Source organism: Bos indicus, chromosome 9 (assembly GCF_029378745.1).
Source record: "Bos indicus isolate NIAB-ARS_2022 breed Sahiwal x Tharparkar chromosome 9, NIAB-ARS_B.indTharparkar_mat_pri_1.0, whole genome shotgun sequence".
NCBI classification, from domain to species: Eukaryota; Metazoa; Chordata; class Mammalia; order Artiodactyla; family Bovidae; genus Bos; species Bos indicus.
Genome location: NC_091768.1, coordinates 99,257,521 through 99,274,473, shown reverse-complemented (window position 1 = coordinate 99,274,473; position 16,953 = coordinate 99,257,521). Strand labels below are relative to the sequence as shown.

The 16,953-nt window shown below is 49.7% G+C and overlaps 1 long non-coding RNA gene across 1 annotated transcript; it reads left to right on the top strand.

Moving 5' to 3' along the window:
* The first annotated feature begins 1,490 nt into the window (after window positions 1-1,490).
* Window positions 1,491-7,915, top strand: LOC139184985 (uncharacterized). The gene is made up of 2 exons (XR_011568564.1): window positions 1,491-3,642; window positions 5,026-7,915. It is a non-coding gene; the product is annotated as an uncharacterized lncRNA (long non-coding RNA).
* The last annotated feature ends 9,038 nt before the right edge of the window (window positions 7,916-16,953 follow it).

Genomic DNA, 16,953 nt, shown 5'->3' with positions numbered 1-16,953 from the left:
GTCTTTAGGAGTGGCTGTGATTTGGCCTCGTTACGGCCTGTCTTCTACCATTTTCATGTCCACCACCAGGTTTTCCAGTGAATAACTTAATGTCTGTTCTTGGGTCTTCTTGATTGTTAAACCAGTTGATATGTAGAGAATATGAGGAATAAGACTTATGTAATCCTCAACTTTAAGCAGAATTCACCTACAAAATCATTCAGTCTTCCTAAACTATGTGAATTGAATTTGTTTGCATAAATCTAATTCCACCAAAGTCTTCTAAACTGTGAACTAATTACATGATCTAATTTTGGAACTTTTCTAAAGTTAATCCCTGAATTAGTTATCTTTTGCTTTTCTCTTATGTGTCATCTTGCTTTTTCACATTTCATTAGGTATCAAAACCGAAAGAGACACAGTAGAAGCTGTTTATATGCTATCAATTCTCAAGATAATGGAAAATATTTTATCACAGTTAGATCTGCAGAAGTTAGATGGTTTCTAAACTAATGTTTTGGCAGAAAATAAAAGTACAAATAATTATAAACAGCAATATTTTAAAATATTAAGATATTTTTTAATATTTTAAAAAATATTCTTAGAACAGTTATTTGGCTGAAGTCAGTTTTCATTTTTGATTGACTGGAACCTCGGTGTGCATTCACATCTATGTGTGTCTCGATGAATGTGTGGACGTGCAGTGAGGTGTGCTTGGAGAGACCACTGGATGTTAGATCAGAAGGCACGGGTCCAAGCCCTGTCCCATCACTTGCTGATTGTCCGACAGGAGAGAAATTGCCTGTTGTCTCTGAATCTCAGTTTTCTCACCTAAAATTAAGGCTAACAAGGCTTGTGTAACCTGGGCTTCCCAGGTGGCTCAGGGGTAAAGAATCTGCCTGCAATGCAGGAGACCCGGCTTCGATCCCTGGATCAGGAAGGTCCTCTGGAGAGGGGAATGGCTACCCACTCCAATATTCTTGCCTGGAGAATCCCATGGACAGAGGAGCCTGGTGGGCTACAGTCCATGGGGATCACAAAGAGTCAGACACGACTGAGCGACTAACATACTAATGCTTGTCCAAGTCCAACCTATTTCAAGGGCTTGTTATAGAAATCAAAGGAGATGGTATGCGTGAAACTTTATTAATTACATATATAGGCTCCTAATAACATATACTGGGGAATGACATAATTACACCAACACCTCAGTGTAAGATTTGGGATAACGTCACTGAGTCTTGTTCCTTCAGATATGAGAGTGAATTATAACAAATGTGTGCTGTGTAACACTGCAGACAGATAGGTTAGTTATGACTCCTTTGGTTTTTTAAGAAACATAAACTCAACTGGAAATAGTTTAAGGATAAAAAAATTTTACTGACAGTCTCAATGGAATTATCTAGGCAAGAATACACAAGTGGGTTGCCATTTCCTCCTCCAGGGCATCTTCGTGCCCAGGGATTGAACACGCGTCTCCAGTGTCTCCTGCATTGAAGGTGGGTTTTTTGGGTTTTTTTTTTTACTTGCTGAGCCATCGGGGAAATCCCAGATGAAAAGAAGCAGTCGAGCCTCACAGACCCCTGGAGCCAGAATCAGAATGCTAACAAGACTTCCTCTCTTCTTTTCTCACTGAATACTGTCTTTCTTTCCTCAGACAGACTTCCTGCATGCGGTTGGACACACTGCTACCGGCAACTCCTGCATCCTCTATCTCACAATTTTGCTCCGAGAAGAAAAGAAGAAGATAAAAAAGCCACTTGACTAAAATTGCCCACCTCCTCGCCCCCAGCCTGACGCCAGTTGGAAAGTCCCAGGGAAAGCCTCCCCTGGACTCAGGTGGGGTGAGGGGCCCCGGGTGCGGGCGCGCCCTCTGTCATCCAGTCTCCGCTGGAAGCAGCAGGCTGCAGTGAGAGAGAAGCAGTCTCCCCCAAGAAGAGAGGGGGGGTCCCCAGAAATGAGGAGGGGTCAAAGGCAGTCAGAGCGATACATGCTCACACCGAAGCAAAGGGGGTCATTGTTCTTCCTGCTTCACTCCCTGGCGAGCGGGACCCTAGGCTAAGGGGGAAGCTCGTGGTCAAACCCACATGTGGCCGACATGGGGAACACAGTCCAGAACAGGTTGAAAGGCGCCTCCGAGTTGAAAGTGCTCAGCAATAAAAGGTAAACCAAGTTATTCTGGCGCCTGTAACCTAAACCATTCCAGTTTACAGTCTTAACGAAAGTACTACAGGACCAAGGATCAAAACCGGACAGCATTTTGTTAGGAAACGGCACTATTTCAGAGTTTTGTTTTGTTTTGTTTCCCCACAAAGTTTTATTCATCTGCTGTTAAATCATGCATATGATTTACTTGGGGCTATGACTGAAATTTTTTCAATTAGAAAAATGTAAATTACAGATACATTATTTACAACGCATATGTAGTCAACTGTGTTTTTGAGAATCACCTGAGAAAACAGCAGCAGGATAAAACCACACAAAGATAGGTTCTTTAACATCACGCTGGTTTAAATGATCCTCCTGTTCCTTTTGGGTCTATTGGTAGAGCTTGTCCGTTCCTGAGCGGGTTTTCTCTGGTGACTCTTGTCTGCCGTGGGAACTGTTCTGACTGGCAGTCGCCCGTTGCATGGGGTTTATTTCTGGCCCCGTGATGGGGAACTTCCATTCCATATTCAGTTACTTGGTGTGTCAGCTGGACCCAGCTTCTCTGTGTTGGTGCCGTGGGTACTGTCCACCTGGGCGGGACGTCTGTTTATTACCCACTGCCTGTCCTGGGCTGTGTCCACCATGTCCTTGAAGATTGGAGCAAACGTCACGCTCCAGGGTGGACCGCTGTTCCCTTGACCCTCTCTCTTTAGGCATCAGGATGATGTTGATGGCATGCATGCCTCGTCGTGTCCGACTCTTTGCAACCCCAATGACTGTAGCCCACCAGGCTCGTCAGTCCATGGGATTCTCCAGGCAAGGATACTGGAGCAGGTTGCCATTTCCTCCTCCAGGGGATCTTCCCAACCCCGGGGAGTTGAACCCACATCGCTTACATCTCCCGCATTGGCAGGCGGAGACTTTACCCCCTGGGAATCCCCTCTCTTTAGGCGTGTGGCCCTATTTTGGCTGAAGTGTGACTTGAGTTTATCTGTAGGCACTTCTCAGGCAGAGCTTTATGCATCTTCTCAAGTCACTGCGTGTGCAGGTTTTGTCTCCGCAAAGATGAGACTTGAGTGAGTGTCAGGTTCACAGAAGTGCAACCTGAACAACAACAAAAAAAAAAAAGCATTTTTTTGGCGTTATCATCCTCAAAGTAGGATTTCAGCGTGGCCGACTTCATCCCTCTGCTCCATCCCACTGGGCCCCTCGCCCGCGCAGGAACTGGGGGTGGGAAGTGCGCTGCTCTGCGTGGGCCTTTGTCCTTCTCAGCCGAGACTAGATGGAGCACCTCCTGCCCATGGTCGCAGTGGGAGAGCCAGAGGGCAGCGCTGAAAATAATATTCCAGGGTGAGGGCCAAGGTCACGGCCGGCAAGTGTGTCCAAACCATGCCATAAATTAAAGTAGGTGTTAGAAATCCAGGGCTGCATTAATGGAGCCAGAATGAGCAGTGCAGAGCCACAGAGCCACCAGGAGGAGAGGGAGGGAGGGAGGCAATGGGCCCCCCAGATGTGGTAAGTCAGGGTCTGCTTGCTCAGTTACTGGGGGTGGGGGGGGTGGGGGCTCCATGTGTCCCCAGGGACCCCCAAGTTAATTCTGGCCTCTGATGTGCAGCTCTTCACAGGTGAGCCGGAAATTCCCCTCTCCCATTGTTTTTCTAATCCCAAACGAGCCGTGACACACGCAGAGTCAATTTCAGGTTTATTCATGTTGTTGTTTAGTCATTAAGTCATGTCCTACTCTCTGCGACCCCGTGAACCGTAGCCCACCAGGCCCCTCTGTCCTTGGGGATTCTCCAGGCAAGCATACCCGGAATGGGTTGCGTTTCCTCCTCCAGGGGATCTTCTCGACCCAGGGATCGAACCCGCGTCTCCTGCTTCGGCAGGCAGGTTCTTTCCCACTGCACCAGCTGTTACCTTTATCCAAATAGGAATCAGCCCCCATCGTCGTGAAGTCCCCTCCAGAGTGCCTTTGTGCAGAGGCGAGCCGGCAGCAAGGAAGCCCACACTGTGCCTTATGGATGAGGCTGCGATTGCCCGCTCACTCATGCCCTCCATGCCCGTGCAGAGGGGAGGGGAGATGCTGCTTTGTGACAGTTTCCACGCTTTATCTCACCATCCATACGCTTCCTCTGCTTCCCTCCGCTTCCCGTGCGACGTTTCCATACATGCCCAACTGCCCCACGATCCTAAAGGAAGTAGAAGCACATTATGACGGTGTAAATCAGAGTCCAAGCAGCAGGGCCAGGCTTTCTGTTACACATTCAATCACATCCTAAAAAACAACCGCAGGCCTTAAAAAAAGAAAGCTTCTCAACCCCCAAGAATAACCTAATTGCTTCTACGTTGCACTGAGTTATAACTACATACCCTTCTCATGCAAAGGCAAATCTATGCTGGTCCCTGTTACTTAGACATTAAATTGCTTAGTTCCTTGGGGCCATGGGACAGTTAGGGAGTTTGGGAAGGTCATGTACATACTACTATATTTAAAATAGGTAAGCAACAAGGACCTATTGTACAGCACAGGGAACTCTGCTCAATGTTATGTGACAGCCTGGATGGGAGGGGAGTTTGGATACAAGGATATGGATGGCAGGGTCCCTTTGCAGTTCACCTGGAGCTATCGCAAATAAAATAACATCATAAATTAAAAGTTTAGAAAAAATAAAATTGCTTAATTTTTTCAGAAACATTTCTGACCAAACAAAACAAAACAAAAAAACCAACAATAGAGCCATCCAGAGGTTCGCAGGCATTAGCAATTCCGGTCGTTTGGTGATTGAATTATTCCTGGTCTGTTATTCTGCTTTGAAATGCTGATGCCTTCCCTTCTCTCTCTCTCTCTCTCTCTCTCTCTCTCTCTGCTGTTTCTCCCTCCTTTCCTCTCACTGCCAGAGGGGAAGGAAGGAGGGGGGAGCCCACCTCCCTCGCCGCCTGAACTGAGTAATTGGACGGAGACCCACTTGGCGGCAGGAAATGGAACAGATCCAGGTGACCCATGAATAATCCCGAGTCGACTGTAACTTTCATTCTCGGGGTTTCCTGATGGGAATATAACAAAGTTCTGGACTCTGGAGGACAAGAAAACAAGAAAAAGCCCTTTTTATTAAAAAAAAAAAAAAAAAAGACTTCTTTATTCACAACCTCACTGCCCATGGAGTGAAATTGATCACTTGTGTAAAACATTTCATTTTCTGGCAGGGAAGTTCAAACCTGGCTGAGGGTTATAGCCCTTTCTTTGTGTCCAGGGATTTCCATGTGCGATTTCTCATGATGTTAATTACCTTTCTATTAAAATTTGAGTGTGTCACAAAACATTCTCGAAAGCACAGGATTCTTTTCTATCCAGTGGCTGTAAGAGGAGTCACTCTGACACATGCCTTCTTTTAGATGATAACTGGCACTCTGTGGACAAAATAACCACGATGAGGGAAAAGCCACTCCCCTCCCAGGCTTGTCGCCTGGGGGAGAGATTCTGAGTGATGGAGAGGTAACAACACCACAGCACCCAATGCAGGGGAGGCCAACGGTCCCTTGGCCGCCGGCCACCCTGGCTTGCAGGGCTGTGGGGCCACCATCGCCATGGACACCCCAGCGCTCTCAGCGTGGTTCAAAGGCCGTGTGGTGTTGAATGGACACCCATCTCAGGGCCCAGAACTGAGGAAGCCACAGAAACCTGTAGGAAGAGTAATAGCAGCACTCCTTTGGGCACGGGGCCTTGGGGTTGATCGTCTCTCGTGCTTATAAGAGGGTCTACACGAAGCTGGTTCTCAATGAAAATTTGTTACAGGAAGAGTACCTGTTTCCTGCCTCTAGGACAGCTCTGTGGCATAGAACTTTCTGTTGGGTAGAAATATTCTTTATCTGTATTGTCCTGGTGGCGACCACCTGTGGCTCCTGAGCCCTCGAAATGTGGCCAGTGTAGCTGAAGGGCTTCCCAGATGGTGCTAGCGGTAGAGAACTCGCTTACCAGTGCAGGAGACACCGGAGCCCCTTGTTCAATCCCTGGGTCGGGAAGATCCCAGGGAGAAAGATGTGGCAACCCACTCCAGTATTCTTGCCTGGAAAATCCCATGGATGGAGGAGCCTGGTGGGCTAAGTTGATGGTGTTGCAAAGAGTTGGACACACCGTTATGAAATTTTAGTACCACAGATGCACTGTTTACCTGACCACGTGCTCTATGCATATCTGTGCTTTTATGTAAAACCAGTGTAATTTCTTGCTTCCCAAGAACCAATTTTCATCACCTTGTAGGGGGAAGGGGTAATATCACCTTGGTTGAGAATGTTCTAGAATGGACTAACTCTTCTTGGCAACAAAGAGAGGTGAAGTCAAAAAGGCATGCACCGGCTCCAGTCAGGTTTTAGTTTTAGTCCTGGCTCTGCCTCTTGGACAAATTGCGTACTGAGTCGCTTCAGTCACGTCTGACCCTTTGCCACCCCACGGACTGTAACCCGTCTGGCTCCTCTGTCCATGGGATACTCTAAGCAAGAATACTGGAGTGGGCTGCCATTTCCTCCTCCAGGGGAACATCCCAACCCAGGGATCAAACCCGAATCTCCTGCATTGGCTGGGTGGGTTCCTTACCACTAGCACCACCTGGGAAGCTTCGTCTCTAAGCTTCTGTCTTGCTCATATGTAAAATGGGGATAAAACTATTTCATGAGGTGATGAGGATTCATTTCATTAAGAGCTTGTGGCACGCACTAGGTGCTCTCCAGATGTTGGCTGGTTTCATCACATTCATTCTGGCATTACAGCTGATTTTCCAACCTCTTATTTCTAGAGGTTGCTATTTTTGAGTCTCTTTTTTCCCCAATAGCCATTTAAAAATTAATATAGTTAATTTACAGCATTGTGTTAGCTTCAGGTGTATAGCCAAGTGATTCAGTTATACATATATGTGTGTGGGGGTGTGAAGGTAAGTGCAAGTTGGTCGGTCGTGTCCGACTCTTTGGACCCCATGGACTATACAGTCCATGGAATTCTCCAGGCCAGAATACTAGAGTGGGTAGCCTTTCTCTTCTCCAGGGGATCTTCCCAACCCAGGGATCGAACCCAGGTCTCCCACATTGCAGGTGGATTATTTACCAGCTGAGCCACAAGGGAAGCCCATGTGTGTGTGTATTATATATATATATATTAGTTTTCAGATTCTTTTCAACTATATGTTATTATAAGACATTAGATATAGCTCCCTATGCTATACAGTAGGTCCTTTTGTTCACCTATTTTATATACAGTAGTATATATATATACGTTAGGGCTTCTCTGCTGGCTCAGATGGTAAAGAATCCACCTGCGATGCAGGAAACTCGGCTTTGATCCTTGGGTCAAGAAGGTACCCTGGAGAAGGAAATGACAGGCCACTTCAGTATTCTTGCCTGGAGAATTCCATGGGCAGAGGAGCCTGGCAGGCTACAGTCCATGAGGTCACAAAAGGTCAAACACGACTGAGCGACTAACACACACACACATTTATCCGTTAATTCCAGACTCCTAGTTTATCCATTTTGGATTCTTTAAAAGGGGGATTACAGTGTCTAGGAACAGCTCGTTCTTTGTTCTTTCAGGGTGAAGGTTCTTAAGAATTCACTGCTCAGACAGACATAGGGCGTCTTCTTCCTCCGGCTCAAGCCAAATCTTCCAAACACTTATTAAGGCCCTTCAGAGCTGATGAGACAAAGCACAGGCGGCATTTGCCTAATATAAAATATGCACAGTAACACTATCTTAATTAGATGTACATGTCTCTGAAGATATAAATAAATGCTTCCTTTTTGATATGTCTGATTTAATAGCCTAATAACAGGGGAATGTTGCTGAAATATAATTCAGGGGGTGAGGGAGAAATTAATAAACTCAAATATTTAAAGCTCAACAGCAATTAACAGCCCATTTAAAACGAATTTCCAATTTTAAATTGTATTTATCCTTATCCAACCAGGACTAAGCCCTGGGGTTCATCATTATTCATTTTCAAACCTAGCAGGGTGCAGCACCCTTTGCTTGGGAGGCAGTTTCAGATTCCATTTTCCGGGGGCAGCCGACCATAAAGCCAGCCAGGGCAGCAGAGAGGAAGGCAGAGGCCCACCTGAGTGGCCACGGGCACAGGCTTTCCCGCTTTCCCGTGCGCTGCCTTAGCTTCTCTCGCTTCCTTGGGAATCGAATTCAATGTTCAGGCTGCGTGTTCAGCTGCACACGTTCACACACATGCAAACCGGATGTGGTTTCTCTTAAGGGTCCCCAAGCCTCACGGATGGTCCCCCATGGCACCCCGCCAATTCCTGACCTCCTTGGTGGCATATGGCAGAAACATGAAGGTGAATGTCCAGGCATGGACACCTAGGACTCACCCTAGAGGGACTGCTCCTGCCCGCACCTCCACGAGGGGAGAGTGTGGTAGGCTCAGGGCCCCCTGCATTGTCCCCACTGGGCCCTGCATCTGATGGGACCGAGGCAGGGCAGGAGGTGGGGTGGAGCTGAGGCAGGGTGTGCTGGTGGTGGTCTAGTCAGTCGTGTCCAACTCTCTGTGACGACATGGACTGTAGCCCACCAGGCTCCTCTGTCCATGGGATTCTCCAGGCAAGAATACTGGAGTGGGTTGCCATGTCCTTCTCCAGGGGATCTTCCCAACTCAGGGATCGAACCCGGGTCTCCTACACTGCAGGCAGACTCTTTACCCACTAAACTACAAGGGAAGATCTACAAGGGTATGCTGGCTCTTCCTAAAAGATGCTCCACCCAGCTGGGGCTGCCGGAAGCACACAGGAGTGGATGGAGCCAAGTAAGTCAAGGTTGTTCCCTTAAGGGTAAATTCAGTTCAGTTCAGTCACTCAGTCGTGTCTGACTCTTTGCAATCCTATGGACTGCAGCATGCCAGGCCTCCCTGTCCATCACCAACTCCCAGAGCTTACTCAAACTCATGTCTGTCGAGTCGGTAATGGTAGGAGTTGCTCTTGGGTTGCTCTGCTGTTTCCAACATTTGGGAATTGCCAGTGGGCTTCCCTGGTGGCTCAGCTGGTAATGAATCTGCCTCCAATGCGGGAGTCCTGGGTTTGATCCCTGGGTTGGGAAGATCCCCTGAAGAAGGGAAAGGCTACCCACTCCAGTATTCTGGCCTGCAGAATTCCATGGACTGTATAGTTAGTCCCTGGGATTGCAAAGAGTTGGACACGACTGAGCGACTTTCACTTTTTCTTTTCCAGTGAGGTCCACATCTCTCCTCTATCACTGGGACTAGTAAATGTGTTTTATTGGTGGACAGATCTTGACCCACGTGTGTTTCAGCATAAAATAAGGAGGAGTTTCTTCTTTAGATAAACAGTGCCCAAGGGAGGGTCAGAAAGACCCTGATGCTGGGAAAAATTGAGGGCAGGAGGAGAAGACAGAGATGGAGAATGAAATGATTGGATAGCATCATGACTCAATGGACATGAGTTTGAGCAAACTCCAGGAGATTGTGAAGGACAGGGAAGCCTGGCATGCTGCAGTCCATGGGGTCGCAAAGAGTCGGACACAACTTAGCAACTGGACAACAACATCATGGGCCAGAAGAATAGCTAGGTCTTGCAAAGACCAAGAGCAAATGCTGATAAACCTTCAGATCCCAGGCAGTCACTTGATCACTTACAGTTTCCAGTTCTCTTCATTTCTCTGCCTATAAACCAGCTCTCCCTGCCCCAGGTCAGCCAGCGGTGACCCCCCAACTGAATAGCATCCATTCCAGCTTCTTGACTTGCCTCTCTTCAGTCCTTGTAAGCAGCAGAAAGTTGGCACCACTAGTGACGGTTTCAAATTCCAGGGAGAGAAGTTGAGTGGGAGAGACCCGTGGCTGGGACCAATGGGCAGAATCACGCGGTGTAAGCCTGGCTGCTGGGGACCCCGAGGGGGAGTGAGGGCTTCTCAGAGAAGGGGTCCACGGGTTTGTTGGACCTGACAAAGTAGCCCAAGAAGGACTGGCCCGCGATGCCTGCTCCTCTGCAGAAGGCGCAGCCCTTGCAACAAGGTGCGTCTCCTCGTCCAGACCCCTGGCACGCACAGAAGACTGCATGCGGCTGTCTGCCTTTCTTCCCGCATGTCCTCCCACTGGGTTAATACATAATAATTTATCCTTAATCCTGGGTGTTCACTGGAAGGACCAGTCAGGGCTTCCAGGAGCACTTGGGGGCACCTCCTAGAATCAAAGAATTGATGCTTTTGAACTGTAGTGTTGGAGAAGACTCTTGAGTGTCCCTTGGACTGCAAAGACATCCATCCAGTCCATCCAAGGACATCAATACTGAATATTCATTGGAAGGACTGATGCTGAAGCTGAAGCTCCAATACTTTGGCCACCTGATGTGAAGAGCTAATTCATTGGAAAGGACGCTGATGCTGAGAAAGATTGAGGGTGGGAGAAGAAGGTAGGACAGAGGATGAGATGGTTGGGTGGCATCACCAACTCAATGGACATGAGTTTGAGCAAGCTCTAGGAGACAGTGAAGGACAGGAAGCCTGGTGTGCTGCAGTGCATGGTGTTGCAAAGAGCCGGACATGACTGAGTGACTGAACAAAAACAGTGTGGAATCTTCCCAGACCAGGGATTGAACCCGTGTCCCCTGGATTGGCAGGAGAATTTTGATCCACTCCATCACCGGGGTTTCCCTGTTCAATCATTCTTAGTGCCTGTTAATTTTCTTTTAATTACAGTTTCCCTTGCCACCTAGGGCCTAGGGCCTAGTTTATTTCCAGGGCAGGATTTTATGCTTGTCAGTTGGGCTTCTCAGGGGGGGAAGGCACCCCAGCTTCTTGAAGGGGGTTTGAGCCCAAAGAATAAGACATTCCAAAGGATGGATAGGCCAGTCAGACCACAAGTCTCATTTGTCTCATCTTAACACTGAAGCCAGTGGCATGGCACTTCCTTCAAGGGGCGTGGGGGAGACGAGGAAGGTGATGCTGAGGCTGGCTGGGAGGGTCTGTGATGAGCAGGACCCACGGCTGTTCCAGGCAGGAGCTGGGTGATTTGCCATCTGCAGGGGTCCAGAGGTAAGCCAGTAGATTATAAGAAGCAGCTGGACTGGGGAATCCAGGAAAGGTGTAGTCAATGTTTCCTATTAGTTAAGCTTCAGGTTTTCTCCGAGCAACCTTAAGTGAGAAGCAGATATTTGACAGTTCCTGGGGTAGCTCAGAGAATTAACATTTGTGCGTGCTCAGTCTCTCAGTCGTGTCCGACTCTTGGCGCCCTCATAGACTGTAGCTCGCCAGGGTCTTCTGTCCATGGAATTCTCCAGGCAAGAATAGTGGAGTGGGTTGCCATTTCCTCCTCCAGGGGATCTTCCCAACCCAGGGATCAACTCCATGTCTCCTGCATTGGCAGGCAGATTCTTTACCCCTGAGCCACCTGGGAAGGCCAGAGAATTAACACAGCAGCCCAACAACCCACTCCAGTTGCCCACACAGAGGCCAGTGCGGGTGGTGTCATTGAACTGCAGTTTTCTGTCATTTGTCATTGCTGTTCCTGCTCCAGTGACATCCAGGCTTGCTCCACTGTCAAGTTTCAGGTTCCCCAAGGAGAATCTGCCTCCAGTGAAGTGTGAGAGCAACCAGCCACAGTGTGAGCATAAGCTGGGGTCTGGGACAGGTGGGCAGCAGTTGGCCAAAGTGTGCAGGGCTTGGGTGGGTTGGGTGGGGCCTGGGAGCAGGAGCAAAGAAGCCTTGGCGGTGTCCAGTATGGAGCGGCAGATCTCAAATCTCTTTGTCTCAAGACCTCTTCACACTCAAAAAAATTGTTGAGAATCCCAGAGAGACACAGGTGGGTTACAGTATCTAGCAACATTGACCTTGTTAGAAATTAAACCCCGGACGCTTTTCAGACACAAGGGCACAAGCATCTGGGCCGTGAGAGTGAAGATGCTGCCATGCCTCAGGCAGCCTCCGGAAGCCTCAGCTGTCTGCTCCTGAGAGTAAGAAGGAAGAAGCTCATGACATGCTAGTTGTCGTTCAATCACCAACTCGTGTCCGACCCTTTGCGACCCCATGGACTGCAGCACGCCAGGCTTCCCTATCCATCACCATGCCCCAGAGTTTGCTCAAACTCATGTCCATTGAGTTGGTGATGCCATCCAACCATCTCATCCTCTGTTGTCCCCTTCTCCTCCTGCCTTCAGTCTTTCCCAGCATCAGGGTCTTTTCAAATGAGTTGTCTCTTCGCATCAGGTGGCCAGTATTGGAGCTTCAGCTTCAGAATCAGTCCTTCTAATGCATATTCAGCATTCATTTCCTTTAGGATTGACTGATTTGATCTTCTTGCAGTCCACAGGACTCTCAAGAATCTTCTCCAGCACCACAGTTCAAAAGCATAAATTTGCTGGCACTCAGCCTTCTTCATGGTCCAACACTCACATCCATACATGAGTATTGGAAAACCATAGCTTTGATTATACGGACCTTAGTCAGCAAAGTGATGTCTTTCCCCTTCATGGATCACAGCCTTGTCGTGGCAAAGGGGCTTGCATAGCTCATTGAAGCCACAGGCCATGTTGTGCAGGGTCACCCAAGACGGACGGGTCACAGTGGAGAGTTCTGAAAAATGGTGGTCCACTGGAGAAGGGAATGGCAAACCCCCTGCATTCCCTCTTGCTGAGAGAACCCCACAAACATGAACAGTATGGAAAGACATCCCGGTGTTCCTATGAAATTAGCCCTGACCTCAGGGATGTTCCGAAAAAGCCTGGAGTATCCTCAGCCCGGGTCCATGCCGGGGGAGCAGCTCTTGTAGTGATTCAGAATGTGGTTCCAGAGCTGGGCAGCCTGAGTTTGGATCTTGCTCTGCCTAGGCTGATTTGACAAGTTTCCCACCCCTTGGGGCTCCATGTCCTGTTCTGAAGATGGGAAGCACAGCACCTCACCCCCGCCCAGCACACGGGGTTAAACTTTGCGGCTCTGATGGGCCAGCCAGCCCCAGTCTGAGGACTGGCCTCGGGAAGTCTGCTCCGTGAGCAGTTCTGGCGCCAGACTCCCCCCGACCCCCTCAACCCCTGGGAGAGGTCTCGGTGCCCCCGGCTGGGTGTGCCCTGGGGTTTCAGTGGTCCTTATCCTCAGGAGCTGGTGAGGTCAACAGCCCATGGAGCTGAGATGAGGTCGGATATCCCAGCAAAGACAATTCTCAAAAAGTATCTTTCTTATGGTTCCTGAGTCTTGTGTTGATCAGACACATCCTTCTCTATGTCAATCAATAAAACATGAAATTGGACCAATTTTTGACTATATTATATGTAATGAATACAGGCTTTCAACGCTCAAAATGACAGAAGTTCTGCAGTGCGCCTCCTGCCTCCGGAGTGCTTCTCGGCCCCTCAGCTCAATCAGAGCCCAGCCCTGGAGGCCGTGTCTGCCCCGGGCTGTGCCTGTATCATCTGTGTCCCCTCCCCGGACCTGCTCTCCCCCAGACCTGCCCACCCCGGCTGGCACCTCCAGCTTCCTTCCAGTGAGAACCTGGAGCCCAGATCATCCCTCAGGGTAGCTTTAGAGGGGGATACAGACCAGGCCAGGGGACGGATCCGAGGGAAGAAGAGGGCTGGGAGGTGATGCTGGGGGGACATGCACGTGCAAGGGGCAGGAAGGTGCCCTGCTCGAGCTCCTGGATGGACCTTGGACGCTGCCTGGCTCTGTGACTGTGCCATCCTTACTTTTAGAATAACTGCTGTGACATGAGAAGAAAAGGGAAGAACGCGTTTCCCTCGCGCTTGCGAGCCTAGGACAATCCATCCATCATTGGCCGCAGACCACACGGGATCTGCCACCTGAGGATCCAGCGACACCCCCAGCCTTGCTTTGGCTCCCTCACCCCTAACATGCCTTCTCCCACCCATGACCTCTGGTTCCCTCCTGGCAACAGGGAGACTTTCAGTTTGGGGCCATTCTTCCTCCTCATCAATGTTTACTGAGCAGAAGCAGTGACTTCAACCCCGAGATGCCCACAGAGCACCCCCGGTTTCACTTCCCTGCCCTGCCTCCCCAGCCTGCTCTTTGTCAGCAGGGTTACATTTCCAGTTTTCCCTGTGGAGCCCTGGGTGCCCCGCCTACGGTCATAAGAGGGTAGAGTTGACAGAGCTGCAGAGACCATCTCTTTCCACCGAGTTTACAGATGAGGAGACGGACTGGAGCAGTTAAGGATTTACTCGAGAATGTGCAGATAACAAGGAAGGCATTTCCAAGCCCATGACCACCTGCCTGGACGTGGGGACAAAGGTCCCAAGTTCCAAGACTCTCCTCTCCCTCCCCACATGCCTCTGGTCCAGCTGTGGCCCGCCGGGCAGGTAGAAAGTATCCACCTCTGGTTTGTGAAATGCTTTGTGACTCCAAGGAGAAAGCTGTGTTGTGTTCAGTCATGTTCGGCTCTTGGCAACCCCTGTGGACTGTGGCCCGCCAGGCTCCTCTGTCCATGGGAATCTCCAGGCACGAATACTGGAGTGGGGTGCCATTCCCTTCCCCACCAGAGAGAAAAAGCCTTACCTAAATGAACAGGGAAGGAAACGTTTGGAAAAAACGTGGACAGTATTTATACTCTTGTGACATAAGCTGGCTTCTCCCTCTCATTCTCCTAAGTTTTGTTCCTGTTAATACTCGCCAAAAGGTTCTCTGAGGCCTAAGACGTCAGCTGATAAGGGATCCCAGAGATTTGTATAATAATAAGGGACTCTTGAAGGCCCATGAGTTCTCAAGACTCAAAGGAATGAAGTTATGAAAGTGGAAAATTAAATCCACTGCTGCTAGATTCCACAGGGCCTTACCCCAGCCCGTCACCGTGCTGCTTGGCGAGTAAGGTCAGCAGGTCTTGGCCGACTCACCAGGTGGCCCATTGTGGGGCGGCTGGCAGGAAGGTGTGCCCTGCAGCCAAGAGGCAGGGAACGTGAGCGCTGGAGCCCACAAGCGCTCTCACCCACGTTCCTCCCTTCACCTGCGACCAGAGAGGGCAAGTGGTTTCCTTTAGGTCACACAGCTCATGAGTGGCAGAGGCAGTCTGTAGGAGCTCCCAGCGGCTCAGCCCAGTGTTCTTTCCGCTAATGGACCCTGCTCCTCTGACACCCCTGCTGCTGGCAGACAGCTCCAGACGAGCCATGACCTTGGGTCTCAATGTCGTCAGCTCACGAATCGGTCCTCCGGGCAGGTGAGCGTCATCAGCCCTATTCTAGGGCAGCCCCGCTATGAGGGAAGGACCCAAGCCCCCACGTCTGCTCAGGTCACCACCCACTGGTTCAAAAATTCTCCAGGGCCGGCCCTGTCCTCTCAAGCTTCTCATCCTGGATTCCGCATCGGTGCTGTGTGTCCTGAAGCACTGATTTTAAACTTGCAAGGGGAAAAGACCATGTCATTCGCTTTTATGTTCATTGTGAAAAGAAGCCAAACTTCCTTGACTTTCCAGGATAATACAAGAATTCTGGCTCTTTTGGGCTGTTGCTTTCAACATGGTGGACTGAGTTGACTTTCCTCTGATTCTGGGGCTCTTCTGGAGAAGTTCGAGGCACACAGAGGCAGAGTCGACCCTAGCCCATGCTGGCGGTGAGGTCCTTGCTGATTGGACCCCTGCCTGCATGTGGGACTGGCCTCCTGGGGCCCAACGGTGCGGTTATACCGAATCACCTGGGCCTCCCCAGACGCCCTGTGTCTCTTGTCCCCCAAGTGCTTGCTCACGCGGGGCCCTGAGCTCAGGGCATCTCAAGCTGGGCACTCTTTTTGAAAATTAACTAATTAATTAATTTTTGGATGCGATGGCATCACCAACTCAATGGACATGAGTTTGAATAAACTCGGGGAGTTGGTCATGGACAGGGAAGGCTGGCATGCTGCAGTCCACAGGGTTGCAAAGAGTCGGACACTACTGAGTGACTGAACTGAACTGAACTGAACTGCACCGGGCCTTCATTCCCGCTTGTAGACTTTCTCTAGTTGCAGCAAACAGGAGCTGCTCTCTAGCTATGGTGCCCTGGCTACTCCTTGTGGTGGCTTCACCTTTTGCAAACCACAGGCTCTAGGTGCATGGGCTTTAGTAGCTGGGCACACAGGTTCTAGGGTGCGGGCTCAGAATTGTGCCTCAAAGGCTTAGTTGCTTTGTGGCATGTGGAATCTTCCCAGGCCAGGGATGGAACCTGTGTCCCCTGCCTTGGCAGATGGATTCTTTATCGCTGCACCTGGAGGGGGGTCTAGGCAGGTCACTCTGGGTGTTTGGGGCTGGGTGACAGTTTGTTGCAGCATGATTCTTTGCATGGCAGCAGCATGCAACGCTGGCCTCCACCTGCCAGAGGAGCAGGACCAGACATCCTTCTGCTGATTTCTGAGCCTTAGCGATTGGCACCCACATTGAGTGCTGATTTCCTAGCAGTATAATTTTGTTTATCTCCTCTTAAACTCCATGATGACTGTAAACCCCTAGAGGTCAAGGGTTATGGCTCCAAATCTATATTCTTCAAACCTCAACACAGTGCAATATCTGATCCACAGAAGGGACAGAAGTGCTGAGTGAATGAGCGATCTGCCAGTCTAGGCTAGTGCCGAGGATGGTGATGAGCCCTCCGAGAAGCAAGACAATTATCCTCTCACCTAAGATCACTGTGCAGCTTAGCCACTGACATCACCTCAGCACCACCACGTCACTTGATGGCTGCTTGAAAAATAACTCTGCCAACAAACCCAGATTTCATCACTTGGTCATAGTAATAGTAGTAACAATAGAGTAATGACAGTGGCTGGGTCATGAGTGTCTTTGCCAAGTTCTGCCAGATGTTTTCATTCTAATTGCTAATCCTCCTAATATTTCTACAAGCTTACGTCTTATTATTCCC